This window comes from Perca flavescens, chromosome 3 (assembly GCF_004354835.1).
Source record: "Perca flavescens isolate YP-PL-M2 chromosome 3, PFLA_1.0, whole genome shotgun sequence".
NCBI lineage: Eukaryota > Metazoa > Chordata > Actinopteri > Perciformes > Percidae > Perca > Perca flavescens.
In genome coordinates, this window is record NC_041333.1 from 25,427,394 (window position 1) to 25,435,107 (window position 7,714).

General features: G+C 42.1%; 1 protein-coding gene across 3 annotated transcripts in view; it reads right to left on the reverse strand.

Moving 5' to 3' along the window:
* The window catches only part of ets1 (v-ets avian erythroblastosis virus E26 oncogene homolog 1), a 40,520-nt gene extending 39,248 nt beyond the window's left edge, over positions 1–1,272 (reverse strand). For all 3 annotated transcript variants that reach the window (XM_028573620.1, XM_028573621.1, XM_028573619.1), the window contains exon 1: positions 1,179–1,272. The gene's annotated coding sequence lies outside the window, so the exon portion shown is untranslated. The remainder of the gene's footprint in view (positions 1–1,178) is intronic.
* Between the last annotated feature and the right edge of the window lie 6,442 nt (positions 1,273–7,714).

Consider the following 7,714-nt stretch of genomic DNA (forward strand, 5'->3'; position numbering starts at 1 on the left):
TGGGTTTCAATAACCTGCAACATCAGCTCCACAGTTTAGAAGGGTAAGAACTGTGGTTTGGGGCTTTTACTGTAAAAACACGTCATCACATCCAACCTTTATCTGATTTAGGTTATATAGCTTTGGAGTGTTTTTGATGCATTTCTTTTAAATCAAACACTACAGATTTTTATGTGGAAAGAAAGGGATTCCAGCTGAAATAAATCCATCCAGTGGCTTATCAGCCTAACATTTCCATCTCTTCTCTCTCACATCCCTTCTCATGCAAAAACTACCTCCTCCTCTCATCTGCCTCACCTCTTCCTCCTCCTCTATCTCCTCCTCTTCTCCTTCCTCCCCTCCTACACACTTTGCTTATTACTTAACATTGTTTACTTGAAGCAGAATCAACAAAAGAGAGGGGAAACTGAGCTGAAGGATTACATTAGAGGAAGAATGGCATATATGGGCAGTGGCAGGTCCCATCCTCCTCACATTCATATGTTAAGCATTTTGGCATATCTAGTTTGTGGCAGCTGTTGACAGACTGAGGGGAGATGCGCCACTGCTCAATGCTTGCAGATGTTCATCAGCTCAAAAAGATTTAGATGCGCTTGTTTCAGAGAAAAGGTACCATACACAAAGTGAATAATGTGCAAATCAGTTATGTCATTCAAATGGATGCACTACCTTTAGGCTTTTACTTAAATGTCATTGATTTAGTGGAAAGAAAAACATAAAGCAATGCTAAATAAAAGAGTCAAGCATTCATATAACCCAAATTATTCATTTTGGTATATAAATAGATCCTACTTATACATTGTATATTTTGAGTACTCTATTTGAATGCAGTTTCAAGACCACAAAGTGAAGGAAATTGAAAAATATTGGGAGTTCATTTTAGATAAAAAAGAGATAAAAAAATATGAATGCAGCTTTACTTTGCTTTTTGTGACGTTTTAAACGCCTTCAGCAAGGTCGCAAAAATAAGTAGACATGAAACAGCGCATCTCAAATTAAAAAAAAAAAAAGAAAAAAAAGCGCGCTGTACGCTGTATGAGAATTCCTGACGGGAGAAACAGAAACTTTAAAGCCAACACTTTCACAGTGATGCATCAAAGGAGCGCGGAGCACCGATACTATCATACATCCCCTCATCCTAACAGTTCATTTTTATTACAATAAAACTTTGCACTTACCGACTGCGGTGTGAGAAGTTTCCTGTAAAGTGGAAGCGCTGGGCAGCTGAGTGCAACAGCTGAGCGGTGGACTGCAGAGATGCTGTAGCCTACCTGCTCGCAGCGAGTCCCACAGAGGAAGGAATATTATGCACACTTTTAGTCCCTCCCTCAATCACACGGGGATCCTCTATAAATGCTGTTCTCCTCTGTGTGTAGGCTTTGGACTTGCAGTTGAACCCTCACGTGCAGCCACAGCACAGGTGTAAACTTATCGAGAGCCTGTGATGCTCAATAATAGGTTTAGTGTGACTAAACTTTTCCAGTCCAACATCCCTCTCACATCCACTTTATAGTAATATTCCAAAATCCTGTGGGTGAAGTAGCCTATATTTATCCAATATCAAGTCAGCTAGGAAGTTTATTTTGCGTTTTGCAGGAAATTTAAACAATGTAGTCAATAGGACAACTGATGTGTCATTTTAGACTCATCATTCCTTAAATAACCCAGATCTATAATCTCTCCTTGTTTTGGTTAATGTTTCAATAAATATGGACTGTTTGAATCCAAGCTAAACTGGAATTAGGTTTGTTTTTGTGTTTCCCTCTTACCGAAAGCCACAAGTCTTACTGAGAAAAATAACAGGAAAGAGGCAGGAAAACATCACATGGAATGGGGGTGAGATGATAATGACAATGGTGGATTTTCCTGTGATGTTGTCATCTGAAGAAAAAAAACATCTGTGCATGTATATGTGTCACATCATGTAGAGTTTTTTTTAACACAATTTTCATTTTTCAACGCATTTGCATTTTTGTGTCATGTGGTATTCAATCTAACTAATATTTAAAATTTGCTGGTCACCTGCAGTATTGTCCCTGCACCGTGAACCTCTGAAATCTGGCATCAAACATATTTAAAACGAACCATTTGGAGAAGTGAAATCAATTTGTTTCAGGTTTTGACAGAATGCACTTGAATATTTATTTACTGTACATGGCTGACTATCATATCATCCTTCACCTCGTACCTCCTAAGCCCAACCATCAGCCAATGCATGTGGGACACTGATTAAAGCTATGTCAGAAACGTTGACCACTCTTCTGCGAAATGAGAAGTTCCCCCTAGTACAACGCAAGATCTACAACCACCTGCTCTGATAGAGGTTGGTGATAACCATGTAACTGGGTGAAAGTATATCTGCTTATTTATCGCTTTATTTGTTATGTATTTTATCTCTCTCTCTCTCCCTCTCTCTCCCTCCCTCCCTCTCCCTCTCTCTCTCTCTCCCTCTCTCAGCTTAACACTCAACACTTGCAAGTCATCTGAAACACCTTGTGACTCCATGATAATTCCATGACCCCAGTGCAGCATTTGTTTGAATTAGAAAGTGCACGCTTCAATCCTCCTGACAGCCACTGCTCTTAACAGTAAATCTTAAAAGTCTTGGAGTAAGAAGGTGTGTGTGTGTGTGTGTGTGTGTGTGTGTGTGTGTGTGTGTGAGTGAAGAGCTGGGGGGGGGGGTCAAGTCCAAGGTTAGAGGCGTGAAGAAGTACCATAAGGGGCTCAGTGGCAGGCAGCCTGCATTTTCTCAAGACCTTGTCTGAATCCCTCTGCGTTGCGTGGGCCTCAGCACCGCGGGCCCCCAGGGGACACAGATGGGCAACACGTCGAGGGCAAAAGGCGAGGGTATGACTTATTGCCATGTGGAGACAAAAGCACGGGACGCGCCCCTGTGATGGGACCAAATTGAATAAAAGCAGGAGGGGTGAATGTGATCCAGATCTTCAGCTGATGCCCCAGCAATGCTGTTTCAATTAGCTGGCTCACCAGTTCAAAGGCGAGGCCCTCGATACACTTCTGCTCCGCATGAAGCCACTATCATCATGTTGCCCCCTTGCATTTCACCTCCCCATTATGGTACCACCTTTTTCAGATCAGAGCCTCCATCTAAGTGCTGGCTTGTGCTCATGTTTTGCATTAAACAGATAGTGAATGCCTTGCCATCACCGCCAGTAAAAGCCATCAGTCAAAAGAACTGCAGGGGATTACGGCCCTCACCATCACTCACTTAGTAAAATCTTACATTGTTCTTATTGGTCCATCTCTACCAGAATATGTGAAATCTCTAAAATAATGCTTGAATAAATTATCCTCACTACTTTATTTTTCTCATAGTTGACAGCGTCAGTGCCACATTCCTCACCAAAACCACCAGGAGTTTAAAACCATATCATTTAAACATTGAAAGGTGACAGAAAGGTTTAGTGACAGGTTCATTCTCTACCTTGAAAGATACAGTATCTGGAGTCACGTAGGGGTCATTTTACTCATCCTTACCATCTGTTCCAAAGTGACGATCCCACCATACACTGCTGAATTCAAACCTCATTTAGGACTACTTATTTTTTGGGGCTTTGCCCTTCATTTGATAGTGACAGTGGAAATGTGGGATAGAGATGGGGGATGACACACAAGATGTCAAAGGGTCACAGGTCGGATTCAAACCCGGACTGCTGCAAAGGACTCAGTCTACATGGGGCGCACACGCTTACTGGGTGAGCTAGAGGTTGCCTCAAAAGATAAACAATTTTAAGCTATAATTTGCTCAAAGTCCGACCAAAACGAGCAAATATGCTTTGAGACATAAATTCCACAAACCAAATGTTTTGTCAGTGAAACAACGGCAATGATAAATGGGACAGTCCTGCAGCCCTTGTGTTTTCTTTCTCTTGTGACGTTAATGGATCTCTACATCCAAATGCTTTATTTAAATCAGAACACCAAACCATAGTGCTGTCTGTCCTCCCCTGGTTTCCTGCATCTTGGTGAGCAGCTCCAGACTGCGAGTCCTTTTTCATTTTCTCATTTTGGATCTTCCAAAGATAGCGCTGACAGGTGATATTAATGGTCTTTTATTAGCATCGTCCTGATTGCTACAGCTTTTTGGAAGCAATAGATAGAGGGAAAGAGCGAGAGAGAGTAAAAAGAAAAAAGAAAAAAAGAGAATATGGAAGTCCTCCGCCCACCGCTTCTCACAGGAGATCGCCTCTCTCTTTGATAGCCTTCCCGAATCTGTTCCCCCCATAGAAACTGCCCTGCAGATGTTGTTGCTGTATGCTGACTACAAAGAAGGAGCCCTTTATGAGAAGAACATCTATTTTGGGCCTGAGTGTTTCCGAGCTGTGGTGTTCAGTGAAAGAAGCACAGGCCTAATCTATGTACCGCTGAAAACTCTGTTTTATTCCCTGCCCATGATATTTTTAGATTAAAGCCCAGTTCTAATGAATAAAGTGAGGATGTAATATTTTATGACAGTATCAATATGCCATCACTGCGGTGGGCTTGGGCTTGGAAAAGCCTACGTTGCTATTGGCATCAGCAAAGAGAAAGTGGGGGAATATGGGGCAGTAACCTCAGTGAAATAAAGAACATGGAGAAGCCTTTGTGTCAAGCCTGCCTAGATTCATTTAGAAGTGTGTGCCGTTAATGCTCTCACCCTCACCCACAGAACCGTGACTTTGTTGCACTGTTGACTGTGAGGCAAAGGTCTCGGGGGCAATATTAGCTTTTGATATTATCTTTAATTAAAGCACCAATCCCTTAGCCAAGTTGTCCAAACAGTTCTAAATAGGCCCTGTAAATCAGACAAACATCCTCAATATTTGATAGGTCGAGAGTGTGCACTATAGCCTCCAGATGGTCTGTGTTTCTCAAGAATTTCACGAGGGATGGTACGGGACAGCGATCTTCTGTTCTGAGTGTGCCTCTTGACAGAACGAGTTCCTCCAAACCACATGCTGAGCCGTTGGATTTCTGCCTAGGTCACTCTCTCTCCCTTTTCTTTTCTGTCTCCTCTGTGCGTGGGTTTATCTGTAGGCCACAGTACGTGTGCGCATGTATTCTAGCGTTTGACAGTCAATGTTGTGTTTAATTATGACCAACTGATTCTGCTATTGAAACTAACACTGCACATTTAGCATTTCATGCAAAAAGCCAGCACAGCACACAACACAGTGAAGAGTGACAGAGAATGGATTTGCATGTATTTTACATTCTACTTCAAAGACAAGAGAACAAGTGTCCTTTTCAAACTTCTTACCATCTATAATAAGCATAAAGTTAACATTGCTTGGTAAAATAACGCCCTTACGCTGATTTTATATGGGGGAAAAAAAGATGAGTGTTGTAAGATGAAAGGAAAAAGCAGGACGAGGAGGGAGGGAGAGGACGAGATGCTGAGTCCAACATGCCCCGGTTGATAAGCTGTTGGACTGGCGCCAGAACACCACCCCTCCCCCACGACCCCCCCAACACACACTCAAACACTCCACCCAGTGGCCATCTTGACCCCCTCCCCAACACACACACACACACCACCACTCCAGTGGCGTCTACTGCTTGCTATTCCTCTTCATTAGGGCTCCAGAACGAGATGCTTGTCATGTAATTAGCAGAGGTTTTCTGAATGCCTGTGTAACACACGCTCTCATTAGAGAAGTGAGAGAAGGCTGAGAGGGGAGAAGAGAGGTGGAGAGGCAGGCCTGGGAGGCAAGTAGAGGGAGAGCTATCTGTAAGACAGATGGGGGGAGAGAAAGACAGGGGGGGGTGGGAGAGAGAGAAAGAAGCATTCCAGAAAAAAAGTGTTAATAGCAGCAAGAAAAAAAGAAAGTGACATGATGAGGGGCTAGATTTCTGATTTGAGTGTGCCAAGTAGGGATGTAAGTGACAACTAGTTGGTCTGGACAAAATGATAACGACTTGCCTTAATCAACTAGCATTATCATTAATATTCATAAAATTACGTAACCATTTTTCTTGCAGTCATTCGATTTAAATACAAAGAGATGAGAATCAATAACAAAAGTGAATAAAGATAACAGGACATACTCAAATGAATACATAAACTATAATGGCTATTCCTTCGAAGAATTACCAATTATGTTAATGTTTGTCCTCCTTGAGGTGGCATACACCTCTTACACACACCACCTAGGATGATGAGAGTTGGGGACCTGGTTGTGTTTCAGTATGTCCCTGGTCATTTGTTGTGAGAAAGAGGTATCATTAGCTCCACTACATCCTTGTTGTGTTCACACTGATAACAACATCAGCGCTCTAGTAAAACTGTCGGCTTTGTTCAGTGCATCCAGCCTGTGACGAGGAGTGTGGTTCAGGCTGCAGAGGAAGGCTTATCAGGGTGATGAGAGGGAAGAAGGAGCTGCTTGTCGGTGGCTGCTTTTCAACAGAGTCTGTCTTGTGTCCTGTGTCTGGTCTCCTTCCAGACACAGGACCTTCATCTCCCTACCACCAGACCTGTGCCATAACATATTTGACTACCTATTATGCTTTATTTTTAACCCAACCTGGTTAACAGGTGGTTAGCAATAAATTTGACAAAAACTTTTATCAAGTCCAAGCTCCAATTACGAAACAAATGCTACAAGATTTATTTATTTGACCCAGGTCTACACATTACCTGTATTCTGAGTAAATATTTCTTCCCAAGCAGGATGATTTAAGGTATCTACAAGACATTTTGTATAAGAATTAGGACTAAATGGCACTTTGATTAGATTGCATTCAGTACACACTTGTTGGTAACTTCTCGTTTCATGTGCTATAACCTGTATCTTTAAACTATCTTTTAAAGGCTTAAAATTTAAATCCATTGTATATTAGCCATTTAATATATGCAGTTTATCTAACACGGTCAGTATATTGTATGATTCCACTTACCATAAATCCAATAGTGTGGGTGTGTTTGCTCACTGGCACCTGTTCTCAATAGTTGAATGCCACTGGTAGCTGTGTAACTTTTCCAATGTTTCAGAGATATAGCCAAGGTAGGTTAGCTCAGCGCTCCACACAAATATAGTTAATTCACATGCATGCTACAAATATGTATGTGTGACGTGTGGGTCCGATATGTTGTGGACAACAGATAAGAGACGGATCACTTTCTTGAGCAGCTCTTTACTGTTCTTCACCACATCCATGTTCCCGACACTTCATCAGCTTCACATCAACACTTCCTTGTTCATAAGTCACATGGGACTGAACTGACCAATGAGACGCTAGGAGACTGAGGCGAATGTAAAGAAAACAACAGAGGTAGATTCAGCCAATTACCGTTTTAAAGTTGCTGCTAATATCTGCTAATAACAACAAATAGGGGTGGGAGATATTGACAAAAATGAATATCTCGATATTTTTTTTCAATATCTCGATATCGATATTCAGACGATATTTTTGAAATCCTTCTAGAAGTTAAAAGAAGCCCTGTTCGGAGGCTATTTTGTTGGTTCTCTTGGGAAAATGTACAAGCAAGATGAAATCATAACAATAAACAAAGGGCTCTGTTCTGTAACATATTGCACACAACCATGTCCTTATTGGAAGCAGTCCTGGAGCTGGGACAGGGCCGGGTCAGACTAGGTTCGGATAGTCCTACTTGGCTGTATAGTCCTTCTGACCGGGATTTATGCTGGGATCAGGAGTTGGATGTGATCTGACTGGCCCAGGTGAGGGAGAGGTGCAGTTCTGTGTGCTTTTT